Raw genomic sequence first — 23,684 nt, forward strand, 5'->3', positions numbered from 1 at the left:
TTAATAAGAGACTGAAGTGTAAAATGGAGTATGCGGTTTATGTGCTGCAGTGTCCGTGTCGGCTAAACTATGTGGGCAGCACTCGCTTGCCCGCCCACAAACGGATACTGCAGCACATAAGGGCAATCTCAGGGAAAGATCAGGCATACCCAGTGGCTCGGCATTTCGAGACGCTACACGACAGTGACCCTAGACATCTCCAGTATTTTCTGGTAGATACTATCCCACCTCTTAAACAAGGTGGAGATAGGGAATCCAAACAGACTATTAGAAACACGCTATATACTGGAGATGGAACAGTAAGAACATGGGGGTTTAAATGCGACTTAAGACTTGTACACAGGCTTATAGAAAGATAACACATAGGTATGATCTGTTAATTGCAATAAGATGGTAAGAGGAATTTGAGGAACGGTATTGCTGGTTACCGGAATATTGACAATAACCCTGACTGTATGGCTGGTACCTGTTGGTCTGGTACGAAGATCTTTGGCTGAATTGGCCTCTATATCCTCTTTTTCAAAAGGACTGAAATCTGCCCTGCTGAAGGGACCCCAGCGCCCGCACTGTGTCTGTATTCGCCTTCATTCCTTGGAGAGCATCATCGATGTGTTACCTGAAGAGATTCTCTCCGTCGAAAGGCATGTCAATGATTTTTGCCTGTACCTCCGGTCTAAAAGAAGTGGCCTCCAGCAAACCCTGTCTTCTGAGAGCCACTGTTCCCGCCATTTGACCAAACGCCACTGAAGAGATGTCCATAGCAATATCAATGGATTCGGAGGCCGCCCTAGCCCCATCCTGTAAAATAGCTGCTGCTTCCTTTTTTTTATCCTCCGGAAGGTGAGCCAATAATGGTGCTATATCGGACCACATCTGTCTGTTATAGCGATGGATGAGAGCCATAGCATTTGCCGCTTTGATGGAAGATGCTGCAATTATTGAAAAACACTTCCCTGCTTCATCCATCCTTCTTCCCTCCATGTCAGGAGGAGCTACTGATGTTGAGACAGGATTTTTAGATTGTCTCTACGCTGCCTGCATTACCACGGATTCTGGACGTGGATGCCCAATCAGACACGCAGGCGAAGATTCTGGAGCTCGGTATTTCTTCTCTATCCTAGGCACCGAAGCCGCCACCGATGCTGGCGTTTTCAAGATCGTCCAACCTTAATCCCAGATATGTTGGATGATTGGGGTTGCTCTGACCGACTTCCTCGAATCCTCCCTAAAATCATATAGGAAACATGCTGTTTCCTTTACTGGCATTTGGAACTCAAACCTTTTGGCTGCTTTCTCCATAATATCATGAAATCTTCCAATGTCCTGTGGAGGCGAGTCGCTGGTGAAGGTGGTGGGGAAGGAGCTGTGGGCAAGATGTATTCATCCCATTCAACACCACCTGGAGTATCATGAAGAAGTACTCCTTCAGGCTGGTCTTCACCATCACTCCCCGTAAAGTCAACCCGTATTTTGACAACTGGAGGAGATCGCAATTTTTGCACCGTAGGTGTAGGCTGAACTACTGGCACCTGTGCAGGTGTGACTGGAGCGTTTTCAGCGGGAGTATTAGCTTCGGGAAAACGACTGTAGTAGTCGTCAATCATGTGACGTAAATCAGTCACCAGAAAGACAGGCATTGAGATGGATTCTTTCCCTCTTCCGTATGGGACTCATCTTCCTCCTCGTAGTCATAAAAGTCTTGAAATGACTCATATCTCTTAGATTTCGCTTCAGGATGATCTTTAAAAGAATAAACTTCCTGCACCTCCTGGCATTCCTCCTCTTCAGTCTCCTGACTTTTGATCTGCAGTTGAGAAGGACTGTAAGCCACTCCTGAAGATCCTTCATCATCCGACTCCTGCAATTCTAGCAAATTTGCCGGAGGAAGCTGAGAAATTTTTGTCCACGCAGTAAAGTCAGAGGATTTCTAAACCGCCGACGAGCCCGTCGATGATTGAAAAGATCTGATAGAGATCATAGTCTTCGACTTCGGTGATTTAAAAGTCGCCGTTGACGGAGCCCCTGTTGACGGAGCTCCCGTCGTGGAGAATCGAATGGTCATCGACGAAGTAGACGAGGTTGTCGTCGCTGGGATCGTCGACGAGGATGATGCTCTTCCCGTCGGCGGAGTCATCGTCGTCGACGGCGTAATCTTGGTCCCTGCCGTCGACGCTGCAGTCGTCGTCGAGATCGTCGTCGTCAACGATGTTGTCGTAGACTGTGTCGACGACGTCTTCACAGATACTAGCCCTGGCGACACCACAGTCTTCGTCGACGGAGCAGAAGACACCCTTGAAACTGAGGATCTCTTCAGAGGAGTCAGAGAGAGAAGATGAAGAAGTCTCTTTCCCCTAAGTTTTTTGTTTTTTAGGCTCCAGTAATTCTTCTGAAGTAGAAGACTTCCTCGTCTGAGAAGACTGGCTCGAGGACTCCTCCTCTGAATCGGAGGTGGCCTTCTTCTTTTGAAGCCACAACAGAAGTCGTGCTTCTCTATCCCTCTAAGTTTTGGCTGAAAAGGTTCTGTAGTCCTTAGCCACATGCTTGGAATGAAGGTAATACAAGCAGTCTTTATGTGGTCCTTCAGAATAATGCCTAGCTTTTCTACAAGATCTGCAGGGCCTGAAAAGCCTCTTTTTAGAGTTTTCAGCCATATTAAAATACTAGAAGAACAACAATTGTTACTTACCTGTAAACAGGAGGTTCTCCAGTATTGGTGTCTTTCATAGATTCACATGCTTGAATATTCCCCGTCGTCGGAGTGGGAGTCCCATGGTAAACAAAATAGCAATAACATACTCATAATATGTATATGTAAAAACATAACACATGAAATACACATTAGAAAAAAGGTAGTAAATGCCTAGACATAATTCCACATAGGAATACATGAAGAGAGAAAAAGACACTTGTAGTCTATTCCTGTCATTATGTTGGTCCAAACTGTAGCCAATCAGGCGCCAGCAGCCCTCCAGAACCTTCTCCTCAGAGCTCAGGACCTCAAATTTTCGTAGCACAAGAGTGACCACAGAGTCTATGAGGAGAAGAGAGCCTCTGAGGGGAGGTGGGCGGGTCGCATGCGAGTCTATGAAAGACACCAATACTGGAGAACCACCTATTTACAGGTAAGTAACAATTGTTCTTCTCCAGTATTAGGGTGTCTTTCATAGATTCACATGCTTGAATATAGAATAGAAAGCAGTAATAGCCGAAAACGCTTCCATAGTCATGATCCACATGAACAGACTTATAAGACCAAAATATATATAACATTATACAAGTCATACAGTAAAATGGTAAACCATAATGGAGGAGGGAAGACAGAGGCTCACCTTATTAAAAAAGATTGCGAAGCACAGCCTGTCCCACTGCAGTATCTGCTTCGTTGATGGCACCCAGGCAGTAGTGTTTTGTAAACGTGTGCCTGCTGGACCACGTGGCTGCTCTGCAGATCTGATGCAGCGGCACACCGGCGACAGAGCAGTTGAAGACGACATCGCCCTGGTGGAATGGGCCCTCACTGAAGACTGTAGAGGCTTGCCCACCTGTTGATGGCAGAAAGCGATGGCCGAGGAAACCCAACGAGCAATAGTAGGTTTGGTAACTGGACGCCCCTTGTGGAAGCGTCCATAAGCTATGAACAGTTGATCCGCTTTGCGAAAAGGGGCCGTTCTCCTGATGTAAAACTTTAAGCACCTATTAATGTCCAAGGAGTGCAAGCGCTGCTCCGCTGGAGACTGTGGGTTAGCAAAGAAAGTCTTTAAGAAAACAGGTTCGTTGATGTGGAAATCCGAAGGCACCTTAGGCAGGAAGGTGGGATTAGTGCGAAGCACTACACAGTCCGGCTGAAATTGAAGAAAAGGAGGATTTATAGTGAAGGCATGAATATCACTTACGCGACGTGATGATGTCAGCGCAAGGAGAAGAGCAACCTTCCAAGTGAGAAACTTCAAGTCTGCCTTGTGTAGAGGTTCGAATGGTGCCTTCATTAGTTGTGCTAAGACGATGTTAAGGCGCCAAGTAGGAGGAGGGCGCTGAATTGATGGGAATTTGCGAAACAATCCTTTGAAAAATTGACGTATTATCCTGGAAGAACAGAGTGAGGTGGAGCTATCCTGGCGGAAGCGGGAAATTGCCACCAGAAAAACTTTCAAAGTTGAATGAGAAAGCCCGGACTGAGCTAGTTGCGAAAAGAACGGGAGGAGCTGCGCAGGCGTGGAATGAATGGGATGGACACCCGCAGCTGCGCACCAATGGCAGAAACTTTTCCATTTAAGCTTGCTGGTTTTAACAGTTGACGGATCTCTGGCCTGAGCGAGGATGTCTCTACAGTCTGGCGGGATTGTTAGATGGGCAAATTCAAGGTGCTCAGGTTCCAGGCTGACAAATTCAGAGAGGAGGGGTCCGGATGGCAAATCTGACCCTTGTCCTTGTGAGGAGGTCCATCCGAGGATGAAGGATGGGCTTGCACTGGGATAGAAGAAGCAGCTCCGAGAACCATGCCTGTCGAGGCCATCGTGGAGCGATCAGAAGAATGTGGCATGGTTGTCTCCGCATCTTCCACAATACTCGAGGCACCAGAGGGATTGGAGGAAAAGCGTAAGCAAACAGATTACACCAATTCATCAAAAGGGCATTGCCCTGTGACCCTCGGTGGGGATGCCAGCTTGAGTAAGATGGGCATTTCCGGTTCTCTGGCGTGGCAAAAAGATCCAGCGACGGACGACCCCATCGCCGAAAAATCAACTCGAGTGTTGGTTGATGTAACTCCCACTCGTGGGTCGATGATGTGGATCTGCTAAGGGAATCCGCTAGGATGTTGGAGACACCTGGAAGATGAACTGCGGTGAGAGTGATGTGGTGACTTAGAGCCCAGTCCCAAATCGACTGCGCCAGTTGAGACAAGATTGGGGATTTTGTTCCGCCCTGCTTGTTTATATACTGCATGCTGGTTGTGTTGTCCGTTTGAATAAGGACTGACTCTCCTTGAATTGATGGATGGAATGACTTGAGTGCTAGAAAAATGGCCATCAACTCCAGCCTGTTGATGTGCCAGGCTCTCTGAGGCAGAGTCCACTTGCCCTTTATGGACAGGCCTTGAAGATGTGCACCCCATCCTTCCAACGAGGCGTCTGTCGTTAGAGTAAGTTCTGGAGTGATGGAAAGGAAGGAAGTCCCTGCCGAAAGATTGGATGGCTGATAAGCTACCACTGGAGATAAAACCTTTGTAAAGACGCGAGGGGCAGAGCGTAGGCCGAAAGGCAGTACTTTGAACTGGAAGTCCCTCCTTCCCACGCGGAATCGCAAGTACTTCCGATGTCGCGGAAGAATAGGGACATGGAAGTAGGCGTCTTGGAGGTCGATAGTTGCCATGAAATATCCCATTAAGAGTAAGCGTAAGATCTCCAACAGCGTTAGCATGCGGAAGGATTGGCATTTGAGATACTTGTTGAGTGCTCGCAAGTCCAATATCGGCCGCCAATCCCCGTTCTTCTTGATAAGGAAAAAACGGGAAAAAAATCCCTTCCCCCTTGGAGACTTGGGCACCACTTCGACGGTACCCTTCTGTGTCATCAGGTGAACTTGATGAAAAAGTTCCTTGATGTGGGCTGGAGGTGGGCCGGAAGGTGGAGTGGGAGAAGGAAGTTTGGTGAACTCTAAAGCATGGCCCTTCTCTACAATGTCCAGAACCCAACGGTCCGAAGTGATGGAGGACCATTGAGAACAAAACAGGAAGATTCGACCTCCAACTTTTTGGAGCAAAGGCAAGTCATTGTCTCTTGGGAGCAGATCCTCTGTAGGAAGATTTCCCCCTATAGGTCTTAAAAGACTGCTGACGGGAAGACTGCTGCTGATTATTGGAGTAGCGTTGCTTGCCCTGGTTGTAGGAGCGATATTGGTTGCTTCCTCCTCGAAGAGTGGAAGAGGTGCCGCGTCCACTTGCACCTCGAAAGGGCTGTTTCCGAAATTGTAAATTTCCTAAAGAGCGAGCAGTGTCAGTATCTTTTTTGATAGATTGTAATGCCTCATCAACATGTGCTCCAAAAAGTGACTCGCCATCATACGGCATATCCAGTATCTTCGCCTGCACTTCTTGGCGAAAGGATGTGGAGCGTAACCAACCTTGCCTGCGAAGAACAGTCGCTCCAGCGAGCTGCTGGAAACCAGTACAGGCAATATCGACGGCACAATCAATAATCTCCTCCGATGTTCTTTCTCCTTCTTGGAGAAGTTGCAAGGCTTCCGCCTTTGAAGCGTCTGGAACCAGAGCCACAAACGCAGTCATGTCTGCCCACATCTGGCGGTCGTAACGCCCCAAAAAAGCCAAAGCATTGGCCGCTCTCACTGTGGAGGAGGCCATCGTTGAAAATTTGCGGCCTATAGCATCTAGACGACGACCGTCGCGATCTGGTGGGGCAGTAACAGTAGACGCAGGATTCCGAGAATGGCACTGAGCTGCCTGCGTAACCACCGAATCCGGTTTTGGCTGTCCAATAAGACACGCTGGAGAGCCAATAGGCGTCTTATATTTCTTTTCCAATCTGGGCATCTGTGCCGGTAGTGAATTTGGGGTCTGCATCAACTTTACCCCTTCAGCCCAGATAAAGTCAATAATAGGAACAGTATGAACTTGTTTAAATGGTTGGTTTTTAAAATCATAGAGGAAGCAATCCTCTTCCCTCTGGACTCTTGGCAACTTAAAACGTTGAGCCGCCCTATCCATCAGCTGATGGAAACTCGCAATGTCCACAAGAGGAGAATCTCCTGGTGTTACCGGAGAGGGAGATGGTGTCTGAACTTGATAATTATCCCACTCCGCCATATCCTCATCATCATCGCGAACCTCACCATCTTCGCGATCCGGAGTAATGTCATCTTAGTCGTCGTCATACACAGTTGTGTGTATCCGAACTGACGTTTGTATTTGAGGAGCAGAAGTTGGCAGAGGCAACAGAGGAGCCGCAGCAGGCACTGCAACAGGCGTCAAAACAGAAGGAACCACAGGTACCTGCGGAGAAGGCGGGAAACGCCTATTAAAGTCGTCCAACATATGCTAGAGATTAAAGATGAGCGACAAAGGCACCGCCGCAGTAGGAACTTAAACAGGCGTTTCCTCCTGCTGGAAATATTGGTCCTCATCATCATTGCTATAATCCTGGCACTTGATGATCAAATCAGATGGACTACGTGCCGCCCTAAAAGACTCATGCACATCATCCTCCGAGTCCTGATCCGAGTCCGTAGCAAACAAGGGCGAGGGAGGTTGTGGATCTCTGGTGATGGAAATCCGGCTAATAGGCACCTTGCGGCGTTGGTGAAGCAGGTCGACGGTGGCAGACCCAGTGGACGACAGTGGCAGCAAAGGCAGAGAGGCAAACGCGGAAGAAGTCGTCGGTGGAGCTGACGACGACGATGGAGTTGCTGGAACCACACTGGAAGAATCCATTGTCGATGGTCCCGTCGTCGACTGTAATGGTGCCGCCGATGGAGCTTTCGTCGACGGAGTCGACGACGAAGATGACTTCTTTTTCGTCGACTGAGTGGTCGTCGACAGGGCGGCCATCGACGGAGCTGGTTTCTTAACACTCGTCGACGACGAAGCAATCGGAATGATAGATGGCACAGTCTTGAAGCTAAGGGTTACCCTCGTCGACGTCGACGAATCAGCCGTTGACTATCCTGAAGCCGACGACATCGTCACTGTCGTCGTCGACGAGCCAGAGACGGCAGATCTCGTCATCGGGACGACCGTCGACGCTTCCGTCGACGATGAAACATGTTTTCTCACAGAAAAATGAGAGGAAGATGCAGCAGATGCCTGAGAGCCAGGTCTTGTGGAAGTAGTAGGAAGAGGTGAAGACACCGCAGGGGCCAAAGAAAGAGACAATTTCTTCTTCTTAATGAATGGAGAAGGCAACTCCTGCACACTACTATGTTTTGAAGCTGCTTGGGCACGACCAGAAATGAGACTTTCAGCATCAGAAAGTTCATTATCCTTAAGTCTGTGAAGCCACAGCAGGAGACGGCCTTCCCTGTCCTTTAGAGTCTTTGTAGAAAAAGTTCTACAGAACTTACATTTACGCACATCATGGTCGGGGTAATGACAGTAAATACACTTACTGTGTGGATCTTCTGAATAAAGGCGTAGCTTTCCACAAGAAGAGCAAGGTCGAAAAAGAGACTTCTTACTTGTAGACATGCTGAAAACACAGGAAAAACCTGAAGAAGTAGAGAAAACTGAGCAGAGCTCAGGGAGACTCCCTTTCACACGACGTGCGGTAGAAAATCTGAGGTACTGAGCTCTGAGGAGAAGGTTCTGGAGGGCTGCTGGCGCCCCATTGGCTACAGTTTGGACCAACATAATGACAGGATTAGAGTACACGTGTATTTTTCTCTCTTCATGTATTCCTATGTGGAATTAGGTCTAGGCATTTACTACCTTTTTTCTAATGTGTACTTTATGTGTTATGTTTTTACATATACATATTATGAGTATGTTTTTGCTATTTTATTGACCGTGGGACTCCCACTCCGACGACGGGGAATATTCAAGCATGTGAATCTATGAAAGACACACTAATACTGGAGAAGCACAGTACCTTAATCCAGAAGGAAACTTGTCAGTTGAAAAAGGTTGAAAGTTCACTCAGGAACAGGACTGAGCAAAGCTCAGGGAGACTCCTTCTCACACGAAGGCGGTTGGAAATCTAAGGTAGGAAAGCTCTGCTGGGGAGTGTGATGTCAGGGCTTTCTACTGATTGGCTGAGTTTTGCACCAAACAATAAGGAGGTCTGGTTACCAAATTATGTCATTCCCTATGAGATTTTCTATGCAGTTTTTCTCTATGGTACTGCTATGGTCATTCTGTTACCGTGAGACTCCCACCAAGATGACGGGGAAGATACAAGCATGTGAAAGATTCAATACTGGAGAATAGTCCACTAGGAAAAAAATGACTAATCAAACTTTTTATAACCACAACAAAGATTGGATTTCGTTCACTTTGGGTTTCATATATAGCACAATACTACTATAAACAGCAAGGAAGCCCAAAAACAAAAACTAGACTGCATATTTAAAGTTTTGGCTTTTCTAGATGAACAACTAAAAGACACATTTATGGTCAAATGATTACATAAACCAATAAAATACATAACAAATACAATAGATACACAAAGAAAGAAGTCACATTAAATCAGATTGAGGAATTCCTTGAGAGTGGCAGATTTATGCTCCCAAATAACTCTCCACCAACCCATTTGACGAACCACCACAAAAACATTTCAGCCAGTTAGCATTTTTTACATTTTGTGATGTTACTTTTTGTGGTGAATCATTAAAGGGGCGCAAATATAAAAGGGGGATCCCAAAATGTGTTTACCAATGCATTTGTCATAGAAGATTGTATTCAATGTAGCGCGAACAAGGCTGAACCGATTTACATGAGATTTGGCAGTATTATGCATTATGGTGCGCAGATGATCCATTTTGGGTACTGCAGCTATGCAGGGTATTTTTTAAGTTATAGGGCATTTAAACTTTGTGATATCTGTGACAGTTCTACTTTGCAGAGCTTCACATTCTCATAACTAAAATACTGTGTTACATGGCGACAAGTCATTTTCTGATTGGATAAGGACTGTCTTTACAAACGCTTAAGGCAGTCATGTTGTTTTAAAGGCACTTTGCAAGTGTTTTGACTTAGAGCCTTAGATATAAAGTATTGGGTATAATAATTTTTCTTAAGCTATTTCCACTTTAGCAAAGTCTTAATATGTAGGGAAAATAGTTTCTATATATTTTGGAGTACCGCAGTACTACAGTGATACTTTATATATCTTGATAAAAATGTAAAAACTCTAATACACTATATTTCACAAATATAGTCTAGTACAGTATATTTACAGCTGTAAATATTTATTTCTGTGAAAAAAAGTGTTCCGAGTACCGCAGAAATACCTGAAAAATATTGCGCAGCTAAAAAAAAGAAAAATAAATTTCCTAAAATAAATATGGGATTTACTGGGTATTAGCGCAGTACTCTGTGAACTTATATTAAAATATGTAAAAAGCACATATATATATAAATACATTTTCCAAGCTATTACCACTTTAATAAAGTGGTAATAGGTTGGAAACTACAATAAAACCTACTACTTATCTATATCTAAGCCCCTAACTCAGAACACAGCCAAAGTATAGTAAGAAATTATATGGCTGCCTTTTTATTTTCTAAAAACAGCCATTACCCAATTATATACTAGCTTGTCATCGCCATACAGTACAAAATACCACAAAGTTACTGTAGTGTACAGGCCCAAAATATAATTAAGGCCTAGCTGTATTACTGTACCTTTGCATCATGCATGGTGTTGTATGGGTAACGCAATACGAAAGTCAGATTTACAAAGCAAAGCCACCCTGCACGGACCTGCGTTGATTGGCAAATCTGGAGAAACTCAAGGCAGCACAATTCGCTGTTTTGTGTTACTCCACCCCACGCCACCCCATTCTACGCTATTCTAATGTACACCACTCCACTGTGCGCTACTCCATTGTATGCCATTTCACTCCACGCCAATCCAATCTATAATACTCCATGGTATGCCACTACACTGTGCACTTCTTCACTCTAGTGTATGCCACTCCACTCTACAGGACTTCAATCGATTCCACTCTCCAACACTAGACTCTACGACAATCTCCTTCCCTGTACTGCACAATTTCAATTAATGACAGTCCAATAAATGACACTTCACACAACGATTTAAAACACATTTTTATCTAAAAAATTAAAACCATTAAGACCTGCAAATAAATAAAAAAACATTAAAAAATAAACATAGTAAACAGTTGTCTGGAATAATATGGGGGGGAATGAAGGTAACACTGCAGCATAAGACTACACAGACAGTACAAAGATGATGTCAGAGTATAAATTTTCGGCTAAAACATTGGCTAATTGTTGCGGTTGAAGAGATCCAGGATCGACTAATCACAGGAGAGCAGCAACATCACACAGCACCTATTGCATTCGTGAGGCAACAACTGTACACACCTCTTTGGATAGTGGGATAAAAACAATAGCAGCAAAAGTGTCCCATTGCAGATGCCATAAATTACAAGAGAAATCTTCACCTGATGTGTTGGATACACCCAAAGACATCCAGGCGAGGTACCCCAACTTTAATAACCTTGGGTGTAACCTTATGGGCACGACAGTACAGTGTTCTATGGATTATAAACTACTCATTAATCCGGTTGTTGCCTGGTTACAAAGCACAACGTCTACAATACAATAAGAATACACTGGTAATATTATGGCGATACTAGATATATGATTGGGATACCTGGCACAAGTTATATTATCAGCATTTGTTTAGCACCCTCTACTACTAAGATGGGACCAACCTGTGCGCTATTATTTATGAATCCGACTTTTCCATTGATAAATTTTGTATTGCTATTTCATAATAAGGGTAGATTTTTTTGCTAAGATCGCGAACTGTGCAGGTTAACGTTAAAGTAAGATTATTTTGACCCAGATACGGAGGTTTGGGGGGCGCGACCTGCACTGATGTGTGGTGCTGAGAGGTTTGGAGCTTGGTGGACGGCCTGTAACCAGAACCCTCTTTAACATTGGGCATTTTTTTCCAAGGAACATATTTACACCCGGTCTCTTCACCACTCTGAGGAGGTAGCACTGTGGTTTACTCTGGAGATTTATCATCAGCAATCATCGAGACTAAGACAGTGCTCATTAGAATTATCCGACTGTCGTAGTACAATATGGCAACGTCGCTATCAATGAGCTTGAGCTGCATCATCCACCATTTGCGAGACACAATTCTTGTTTGCCAGACTTGCATGTTTAATAAAGCTACGATCTGTCCAACCCCCTTCAAATTTAGAAATCTGACACCACTGTCCCATATCCCCACACTAAAAAAAATCTGTTTCACTGTACAACCGCCAACCTATATTTATAATTTACATATTACTTATATTAATTAAAATGTCCAGATGCCAAACTTGTTCGACACGCTCTGGACACAAAGCACTGCCGCGGCATGATGGGGATTCCAGAAATGAATGTAAACCTCCTAGTGACGGACCATATTCCTCTCTCAAGATCAGGCGCGTTTAGATGAGCCATTATGAGGGATTGTTTATTTTCGGAAGCAATGTATTTATTCCATTTGATTCCCACGGACCTGCCTCCAGGAGTTCCTTAAGATGAATCGGTAGATTTAATCTATACTACTATTATAAAGAGAGAACACAAACCTTTTGGCAAGGTAAACTGGGGACCCACAGCGCCAATCCACACACCAATACATTGTTGTAATCCTCAGGGTGTGCAGATGGACATACGCTATAGAAAATAAAAAAAAACGTAAATTAAAAAATATAACAAAAATAAAAGTAGTGCTGGCCGCAACGTACGTGATGACGAGGAGGAGCGGCGGTGAAGTGAGGAGCTCGGGGAGGAGCGGCGGCTCAGGTAAGGCTCTGGGACACGGGACGGGAGGGAGCCGGTGGGGGACGTTGGCCAGGAACAACTGCAGTAAGGCTCAGGGTCTGGGGGCAGCATTTCAGGCTTGCGAGGAGGAGCGGCGGTGAAGTGAGGAGCTCGGGGAGGAGCGGCGGCTCAGGTAAGGCTCTGGGACACGGGACGGGAGGGAACCGGTGCGGGAGGTTGGGCCGGAACAACTGCGGTAAGGTTTAGGGTCTGGGGGCAGCATTTCAGGCTTGCGTGCACTCCCGCCCCGGCCACCTCCCGCCACGACATTGTCCGGGACACAGACAATGTCGTGGTGGGCGGGGGCCGGGGCGGGAGTGCACGCAAGCCTGAAATGCTGCCCCCAGCCCCCTTCTGCACCATGCAACGCTGGGGCGGGCTACTAGTACAGTCATAAAGGGACAAGATTTGATTAGATGGTAAATAATCGAAATGGACTCCAAGATGTGGAACATAAGGCCTTCTTCAGGCAGCTCAGCTGGGACCTATTATTCACTGTACCAGCGTGTCAAACACTCAAGGGCGGAAGAATCCCAAGCTGAACAGCTGCCCCACTAAGCGACTCTGGAGGGCACAAACCACATGACTATGTCGGACAAGTGTTGTACAAGGTACAGAGCCGAAATAGTATAAAAGCTTGGTATGGGGCTCCACATGCCAAAGCTTGGTACAAGTCCCCCCCCACACCCCTCCCCCCACCGCCTCCCAGTGTTAGCAATATGGAAAGCAAGCACCATGAATGGAGTTAGGCCTGGTAAAGACAACAAAAGACTGACACTGGTTTGGAGTAATTGCAGACAAATCAGGGCAAATTCAGTGCACCTCGAGTCCTAGCTAAAAATGGGCTGCGGGAGTTACAACAGCCTAACCCAAGATGATGATGCATATAGCCAGATTAAACAATGTTATAAGCGGTTTACTACAGACGTCACAGATCGACACGTTTGGTGGCTGGCTATTATTCAGAAGGTAGGTAATAACATTGATTAAGTCAGAGATGTGCTCAGCCATACTTCCATCTGTAAACGCAGGGGTTTCGTTTGATACCAACCCACAGGCTGTGGGTGGTGCCTTCTTTTGGAAGGAGGGAGTGGTACAGGTCAGGTTTAGACTCCATGGAACAGGTGTTTTTTGCCTCCTATCAACTTTCTGAACAGTTGCAGTTTTTTGGGTAGTGAGATTTAACGCGTATCGGAGATAAACTGAAACGTTACTGATTTATTTCAGAGGCTCTGGAAGGTACAGGAGTATATTTTCAATGTATGACTACTGATTAACGATTTATGTTCATTTATAGGTTTGTTTTCTCAACCAACAGGCTTACATGTAATACAGTTACACATTCGAGCATTTTCCAGAGGCTATTCTGAAGTGTATCTAGGTTGAATGGGCTAATCTGGCCAGTATTGAAACTGGAGTACTGTTGTCGGTCTTCCATTTGCGTGTGCAGTAACGCAGTTGGCATCCTTACTAACACACACGGTGCCGAGATTCTGGTAGTGGCGTAACGAAACTTGAGGGGGGCCCCCCTGCAAGGTACGTGGAGGGGGCCCCCTCCTATAATGGCGGCTGGTGACATTTGAAAGTGATGGCTGTAAAATTAGTTTTGCAATGCACGCGGCGAGCGAGCGAAGCAAGCGAGCCCTAACAACCTATGGGAGGTCTGGGGGGTTCTCCCCCGAGAAAATGTTGAAAAAGAGTGGGCAAATGGTGCATTTTCAAGCTAATTTGAGAAAGCAAGAAGGTTAATTAAGTAATTGTGAAAGTGCAGTTATTACATTAACAAAGAGACATCATATAATAACATAGGTAGCTGCTTAATCAGTATAACGACAGTGCTTCATAACATACTTCGAGATACAATGCTGAGTACCTCACAGATATTTTTATTTAACAAACAACCAACTAAACACTTGTGGGACACCCCCGCGCCACACGGCCACCAGCTGCTGCGTGTGCCCCTTGCCTGCCCTCTGCCTCGCTGCCTGCCTCGTTGCCGGTTGCCGGCTGCCTCCGTTGTGGTTGTTTTTGCCTTTGTTTTTACTGTAATTTGTGCCTGTTTAGTAAATTTTCTTCGTGCCTGTGTTTTTGTTGTTTTTGCCTTTGTTTTTACTGTAATTTGTGCCTGCTTTGTAAATTTTCTTCGTGCCTGTGTTTTGGTTGTTTTTGCCTTTGTTTTTACTGTAATTTGTGCCTGCTTTGTAAATTTTCTTCGTGCCTGTGTTTTGGTTTCCTTCCTTGTTGTCCGCCTACCTCGCCGCCCCCCGCTCTCCCTTCCCGCCACCGCCGCTTTTCCCCGCCCCTTTTTCTATTCTGTACCCTCCCCGCTCCCGCCTCCCAGCTGCTCCGCCCACCCGCTCACTTCGCCTTAAATGGCGACCGTGCGAACGCGCAGCGGTCACGCGCAGCGGTCACGCGCAGCGGGTGCGCCGATTGTGCGCCCAAGGCGCGCCAAAGGTAAGCCCGTCTGCGCCCGTCCGCGACCGGTTCGCGACCAGCGCCAGGACCCCTGGCCCACGAAGACCCCGACCTACCCGCCTGACGTACTCCGCCGCCTCCCTCATCGCACTCAACACCGGCCGACTCCCAGAATGCCACCAAGCCACACCACGACGCACCCACGGACCTTTCAGCTGCCACGCCTGCAAGTTCACCTGCATCCGGACCTGCCTCGCACCAGCACCCGCCAAGACGAACACCAGCAGCACCCACCTCAAGTGCATCCTGCTCAACACCCGCTCCGTCCACAGACACGCCATCGAACTCTGGAACCTTCTAGACGCCACAGCCCCTGACGTTGCCTTCCTCACGGAGACCTGGATGAACGCCTCTTCAGCTCCCGACATCGCCATCGCTATCCCAGAGGGCTACAAGATCGTCCGGAGGGACCGAAACGCCAACCAGATGGGAGGAGGCATCGCCATCATCCACAGGAACACCATCCGTCTCACGACCAGCACCGACAACACCCTGACCAGCGCCGAACACCTGCATTTCCAGATCCATACCAACCCGAACACCACCCTCAGAGGCACACTGATCTACCGACCCCCTGGACCACGCACACAATTCAGCGAGGACATCGCCGACTTAGTCAGCCCGCATGCCCTCCCCTCCGCTGACTACATCCTCCTGGGAGACCTAAACTTCCATCTGGAGAACAACAACGACCGCAACACCAGCACCCTGCTCGACAACCTCGCCAACCTTGGACTCAAGCAACTGGTGTCCACCCCCACCCACCTCGCCGGACACACACTCGACGCAGTCTTCTCTTCCAGCACAGACATCGACTTCAGCCACGCCATAGAGCTTCAATGGACTGACCACAGCTGCGTCCAATTCACCTTCAAGAGAACGACGACCCACCAACACCAGCAACAGGCCGCCCGCAGAAGCTGGAACAAGATCACAGCAGACCAGCTCGCCACCTCCCTGAGCCAGCACCCTCCTGCCAGCTCAGCGAACCCCAGCCAGGCCGCCGACAACCTCACGAAGTGGATCAGCAACTGCGCGGACGAACTCGCCCCACTGAGGACCCCGCCTAGCAGACCCGGCAGCAAGAAGGCCCCATGGTTCACCGACGAACTCAAGAGCTCCAAGAAGAACTGCCGAGCCCTCGAGAAAGTCTGGAGAAGGGAACCGACACCGGACAACAGGACCTCCTTCAAACTTGCCACCCGGAAACACCACCAGCTGATCCGCGCCGCCAAGAAAACAGCATTCAAGGACCGGTTGGACAACAACGCACACAACTGCAAGGAACTCTTCAACATCGTGAAAGAGCTTTCCAACCCCAGCGCAGGAAACAAAGACATCACCCCATCGCAAGACCTCTGCAACTCCCTCGCTTCATACTTCCACAACAAGATCGCGGACATACACAACAGCTTCAACAACCAACCAACGCACACCATGACCGAACAACCACCCCCCACCACCACCCTACACGCCTGGACCCCGATCAGCACCGAAGATACCATCCGCACGATGAACTCCATCCACTCCGGATCACCGACCGACCCCTGCCCTCACCACGTCTTCAACAAGGCCGACGCTGTCATCGCACCCCACCTACGAGACATCATCAACACATCCTTCGACACCACCATCTTCCCTGAGAGCTGGAAACACGCCGAACTCAGCGCTCTACTCAAGAAACCAACAGCGGACCCCACCGACCTCAAGAATTACCGCCCCATCTCGCTCCTCCCGTTTCCAGCCAACGTCATCGAGAAGACCGTCAACAAGCAGATGGCCGCCTTCCTCGAGACGAACGGATCCCTCGACCCCTCACAGTCCGGCTTCCGAGCCAATCACAGCACCGAGACCGCCCTCATCGCCGCCACCGATGACATCCGAGCCCTGATGGACAATGGAGAAACAGCGGCCCTCATCCTCCTAGACCTCTCCGCGGCATTCGACACGGTCTGCCACCGCACCCTAGTACGGCGCCTCAGCAACATCGGAATCCAGGACAAGGCGCTGGAATGGATCATCTCCTTCCTCGACGGAAGAACACAGAGAGTCCGCCTACCACCGTACAAGTCAGAGGCCTCCGAAGTCATCTGCGGCGTCCCTCAAGGATCATCTCTGAGCCCCACCCTCTTCAACGTCTACATGAGCCCCCTCGTGGCCATCATACGCAAACACAACCTCAGCATAATCTCCTACGCCGACGACACCCAGCTGATCCTCTCCCTGACCAACGACCCCGCCGCCGCCAGAGCCAACCTGCACGAAGGGATGAAAGAGGTAGCCGAGTGGATGACGACCAGCCGCCTGAAACTGAACTCTGACAAGACAGAGGTCCTCATCCTGGGCTCCTCACCCTCCACCTGGGACGACTCCTGGTGGCCTCCCGCCCTGGGCACCGCACCCAAACCAACAGACCATGCACGCAACCTGGGCTTCATCCTGGACTCCTCCCTCTCCATGACCAGGCAAGTAACAACGTCTCCTCGGCGTGCTTTAACATCCTACGCATGCTACGGAAGATCTTCTGGTGGATCCCCACCGAGACCAGGAAGACCGTCACCCAGGCCCTCGTCACCAGCCGACTGGACTACGGCAACGCCCTCTACGCCGGTACCACCGCCAAGCTCCAGAAGAGACTCCAGCGGATCCAGAACGCCTCAGCCAGACTCATCCTCGACATCCCACGAACCAGCCACATCTCCGGACATCTGAGAGACCTTCACTGGCTCCCCGTCAACAAAAGAATCACCTTCCGCCTCCTCACCCACGCACACAAAGCCCTACACGACCAAGGCCCGAGCTACCTCAACAGCCGAGTCAACTTCTACGCTCCCAAACGCCACCTCCGATCAGCCAACCACGCCCTCGCCGCCGTCCCCCGCATCCGAAGAGCGACTACAGGAGGAAGGTCCTTCTCCTACCTGGCCGCCAAGACCTGGAACTCCCTCCCTCCCGACCTGCGCCTGACCCAAGACCACCTCTCCTTCAGGAAGAAGCTGAAGACCTGGCTGTTCGAGCGGTAGCGGCACCCCCCCCCCCAGCGCCTTGAGACCCTACGGGTATGTAGCGCGCTTTACAAGTGTCACTGATTGATTGAAACAGGTCACAAACTAAGAACATTCAAGAAGAAATTGTAGGATTAACTTATTGTCTGCATGGTGATGATGGTGATAAGATATTCTACCTGGCAAATCCCATGCCATGGGGAGGGGGGGGGCGTTTGGGGGAAAATTAGAATAAGAGAAGATATGCATATTGTGTACTCATTTAGTTCACCATTCAAAAGACCACAGCAGGAGCCACACATCCAGATAAGAAATATAAGTGTTTAAAACTGATGCAACAACTAAAACATCTAAACATTGAAACCATTGCTGTGGGCTTTTAGAGTCTGGGTATTGTAATGATTGTGACAGCAGGATATACAAAGGTTAACGTACCATCGGTCTTCACCCCTACTTCACTTTGATATATATATAATGCCTTAGTATTTTCCTTAGCCTACACTACAACTACAGGTTACACACTACACACAGCAGTATGAAACAGAATTGCATGAGAGAAGGGCTATGAAGAGATAAGGGGCAATGTTGGAGTGTCAGTGTGGTAGTGGGGGGGAATCTGTGGAGAAAGTTTTTTGTGCCAACAAACAATATTGCCCCAGGCACCCTCAGTGCTAAAGAAGGCACTGTCTCTGATCTTGTCTCATCACTCGTGCCCAATGCCCAGTTGATTCATACCAGAAAAATGTAAAATCCCTTCATAAAGCTTGAAATTTTACAGTAACTTTACAGGTAGACCTAATGTTACAATTGGATTCCATAACTTCTGCTTAACTTGCTTCACATGTGGATTTGTGAAAGCAGCAGTTAAAATCAACAACCATTTAAATAGGTCTCGCATTTGCGAGAGTTAGAGTTATTGGCGTTGTAAGTTACAATGTCTTTTACCTATCTGTTTTGGCATGGCACATGATGGGTGCATGTAAGGTTGTGACTAAGTCAGTTACCTATAAAATAGTTTACTTATAAACAACCAGTTAGGATGAAGCAGCCAGTGTTAAAGGTCATACGTCACTGTGTCTGCAAGAATAGTTAACCATGTGTTAAATGTTAATGGTAGCCTGATAGATGATAGGCTTGGTTGGGGGAGATAATCATACCTACGACAGCAGCGTAAGAGCCTTATTTGAGTTAATATTCTTAGTGAAAAACCAACGTTGAGAGCAAACGAAATTACACAAATTCACGTTTGTGCACTGGGATTACCTGACCGCAATTTCATTATTGGTAAATCTATTCAACAAGCACTATATTTCCCTATAAATGCAAATATGAAACATATGATAAAAATGGAGTTTAAAAAAGGTGGAAGACAAAAAGCAATGAGGTTTGACAGTTCAAGGGTGCTAGTGGCAAGTCGAAGAGGTCATTAGAGTTATGAAGACAAAAACGTAGATGGAAATAGTTGAATAGAGAATGGAGGGTGGATACCGGACTATGGTTGCCCCCAACTTTTTGCCTGGTGTTTTGCTGGTTTTCAGACTTAGTTGACCTGGGACCCTGCTATTTGGGGCCCCAGGCCTACTGCTCTCTCTGTAAAATGGATTCCATGTACCTTAGGTACATATCTAATTGATACTGGGCCACCTTATCAGACCCTGTAACTCAGGGCATAGGTGTACCCAGGGCCTACCAGGGGCTGCAGCATGTATTATGCCACCCCTGGCTGGCCATCTAAATCTGACATAACTGGCTGCACGACAGCTGGGGCAAGTTGGTGTAATCACCCTTTGCTTTAGATATAGTATACCTATATCTAACCCTAAAATGGACACATGTATTCCTATCAGTCACTCCTATGGCAGGCCTTAACAATCCTGAAGGCAGAGTGCTTGGAATTATGTGAGATGGTGCTCTGGCATGAGCTGCAACTTGCGGAACCAGGTCCTAATAGCTGTTCTATGATAACGCGTACCATATACTCTTAAGTGCATTATAATCCTCGCGGTTATATGCCAACTCTGGTATCGCTTTATCAAAACATGTCGAGTAAGGTGTCATACAAATTGGAATACTAACCCCTCGCCAATTCTGCCGACGGGGTTAGCATTCCACCCTTCTAGAGGGACACGACATGTATGTAACCGTGAACCCTGGTTAAAGTTAACTCGAGCCTCAGCATCACAAAATGGATGCTGCCACCACAGACACAAGTCTGACCTCCTGCTGCTGGGAGTCCTTCCAGCGAGGAGAGCTTGGACAAAGGGTTTCCTGTCAAGGGCGGTGCTAGCACCATCCCAGACAGGGTTTTGTGTATCCTGGGTAGGCAGGGCTGAATAGGAAGGTGACTGCAAGTGGCACCCCGGTGCTCACAATGCAAAGGCCGGCTAGAACCAGCTCCAGGGGCACACCAGCCCCTGAGCTGGGGAAAGTCCGGCATGGGAGAGGGGTGTAACCACCCCCCTTCCTGGTCCCACCCATGGGCAGGACCTATTCGCGTGCCAGCCCCTTTTCTTAGTATAAAGATAGGAGCGGGCCCCCTTCTCAAATTAGATAATTCTGAATCTTGATGACTTTCCACGAAAGAACTCTTGAACCTTTCAGAAGACTCTCCCTTGTGGCTAAGGAGTAGCCACCCTGCACAGCAGGCACCACCCAAGCGCATCGCGGTTTGCTGTAAGTCTCTCCTCCGGATCAAGACTGCCCAGCTCGACAAGACCCGGCTTCCCTAGCACCTCTGACCTCTACCTGCATCATCAGCCACGCTGAGATTCGTGGGTGTGACGAGACCTCGAGGGACCGGCCATCTTCAACACTGCACAACGCTTGCCCAGCACGACCGCCGAGGGATCCTCGAGTGAGTGCTTTGGGGTTTGAGAAGCCCTAACCCTGAGCAGCTCCAGCACCGAAGTCCAGCCCCCCAGCATCCACGAGATCTGCGTGGGGCCCTTCTGCTCTTTGCTGCTCACCGCGTTGTCCGGCTACTTGCCTGCTGGCTTGTGGCCCTCCTGACGACGAACAACGACATTTCCACCGCTGGTCTGGTTGCTCCAGACTGGCCCTTGCTCCCCTCCAACAGAGGAGCACCCCGGACCCTCCTGGTCCACTCCAGACGCCATTTTGAGTCCACCGCGTGGGCTTGCATTTGCCAAGACTTGTTGCCCCAATCCTGGGTCCAGCGACGTCGACAGCAGATACCTTCGTGGGACAGCTCGCACCTCCATCCTGGTCGCCGACAACGCCTCCTGGTCCGAGAGACTGCAGAGCCCAGCGTCGCCCACTCACCTGGTCGAGGTGACTTCAACCGGTGCCATCCTGGTGCCCATGTAATCACTGGCTAGTGATTCAGAACTTGGTCCCCTCTGCTTACAGGTATCCTCCATCATCGATCCAGGCTTGGATCACATCGAACTCCATCACTGGTCGCCTGCCAGCAATTTCTTCTTTCAGGCTCCATAGACTGCAACGAGGATTCCCGACGTCTTTTCAGACCTATGCAGCCGCAGTCCCTGGGCTAGGTAACCTCAGCATTTCGGTGCTCCTGCATAGCTTAACTATCCAAGGGTCCAGATCCTTTTTCGTTTCTGCTCTACCTAGTCGGATTCGTCGGATAAGACTAACTTTACGAAATCTAGCATCCATAGACTTTGTCCTGCATCCCGCGTGAGAGTGCACACTCTGCACCCGATCTCCCTAGGCCTCTTGCTAGTAATCTGAAGGTTCAGTAGTCCAGTCCTAGCGATCCTAAAGCCTATTAGAGTAGTACTTACCTGCTAGTAATTTCGCATTCCACTTTTAGAGTATATGGTTTTTCGTGCCCCTTTGGGCATTTGTGTAAATTGTGCAACTTTCAGTATTTTCATAAGAGCTTTGAATTGTGCTTAGCGCCCTGTCCGCATAAAGAGTCCAGGGCTGTTGTGTTCTAAATAAATATACTTTTATTTTCATAACAACTTGTGTGGTGTCCTTTCACTTGGTGTTCAAGTGGTATATGTGATGGTATAATAGCTGGCTTAACACGCCCTCTAGAGTCTAGCCTAAAGACTGCTCTTGTCCATGCTACTAGGATAGCTGGTCTACGGTTGACTTACAACCAATCATCAATAAGGGTTGTTTGGACTGATACATAGTGATCACTAGAATAGTGAGCACTGCATATCAGGCCAACTTCTCACAGGGGAGATTTAACAAATAAATAGGATGTTGGGTGGGAAGGAGGACTTGGATTCAGAGTGGGCAAAAAAAACAGATACATGGATGCAGGAACAAAGACAAAACGTTTTGAGAATATTCAAGGAAGACTGGTTTTTAGATTAAACAAAAGGCATGCATGTAGTCAAAAGTTGAGGGTGGCTGGAGAAGAAATTAGATAGAATTAGATAGATAGATTTCAAAGATGAAAGTGTGTAGGGTGGTTGGCGTGGAAAATCATGAACAATGGTCAAGAACTGACATGGTTGTTAATGTATTCTTAACAAAGGGAGAATAATAAAAATGCCCACAATTTGCCTTGCCTTTAAAATGTGCGTTTCCAGTTTTGGTCATGTTTGGATGAGACTGCACAGTTGAGGTTTGAGTCAGCTTCACCGTATCCATTTATTTAAATAAGCTCTATGAAACAATGTAGTGCTGTTGCCTGCCATGTACACAGGTCTTGTGTAGTGTCCTGGTCCATGTAGTGGTTGGTTTCATAGCTGTAAAGAAAGCAGACCGCATGAAGCTTTGGATGAAAAGCCTCACATTTGCTGCACATGCAGCACCAAGGATCAGGATTCCACTCTAATAGGGCATTGTGTGACATGTAGCTCTTTATGCCAAATGCTATTTGACTGCAACATGTGTTACCTTTGCACACACAGTACACTCATGTTATCACTCTTGGGAGGATGAAGGTCTATGTCTGTCCTTAAGGTATTCAGACCATAGCTTGTAGGTGTAATGCAGTGTTCTACTGATACTTTAACCCACTAAGTTACCCTACAAGAAAAGCATGGGACACCCGGAGTTCTGGTGACACCCAATTCAAAATGGAGCCAACGTGTCTGTAGCGTTACACAAGCATGCCCATGGAAGAAAATCATTAATTGTTACATGACACCACCTAAAACACAAGCACAAGTATCAGAACTAGAAAAAATGTGCCATTGCAGGGATTTTCGGCGTTAGGGTGAAATGTTTTACGGAGCACTGCCTCCCAAATCACTTCAGTCCAAGAGCGACTTTTAACACAGCGTGTGGTTTGGCAGATGGGAGGAGGAGGACCTTTGCCATGGCAGGGATTGAGGGTGAAAGGCAATGGAAAATGGGACAGAGGGATACCTGTGAGGCTGTGACTCCTGAATTTTCATGTCTGAAGTCAAAGCAATTTCTTTCTGAAATGCACAGGTGTGCACACTGAGCATATGTGCCTGGGTGAGAGTATAGGAAAGGCCCGAGTGTAGCAGCAACATGCATTTAAAAAAACTCTGGGCCTTCACAGATTTTTTAAATTCACAATCTCCACAAAATTATTAAAGACTTTTAATTGTGATCCTTCGATGTGCCTTACAGTTCCATATTCGAGCTCCAAAGCCCCATACAGCGCGGAGGCCCTTTCTGAATCAGGCCCAGAGTTCTAATTCTGGCTTCAGCCTGCCATCCTTTCTGCACCCAGGATGTGATGTTACGGCCAGTGCTGCCTATTT

At 47.8% G+C, this 23,684-nt stretch overlaps 1 protein-coding gene and 1 pseudogene across 2 annotated transcripts in view; both read right to left on the reverse strand.

Moving 5' to 3' along the window:
* Positions 1-23,684, reverse strand: part of SCAPER (S-phase cyclin A associated protein in the ER) — a 3,157,511-nt gene that overhangs the window by 2,953,438 nt on the left and 180,389 nt on the right. The window lies entirely within an intron of this gene.
* On the reverse strand, positions 5,768-7,048 carry LOC147729137 (uncharacterized; annotated as a pseudogene).

The sequence above is a fragment of the Lissotriton vulgaris genome, chromosome 2_2 (assembly GCF_964263255.1).
Source record: "Lissotriton vulgaris chromosome 2_2, aLisVul1.2, whole genome shotgun sequence".
Classification (NCBI taxonomy): Eukaryota; Metazoa; Chordata; class Amphibia; order Caudata; family Salamandridae; genus Lissotriton; species Lissotriton vulgaris.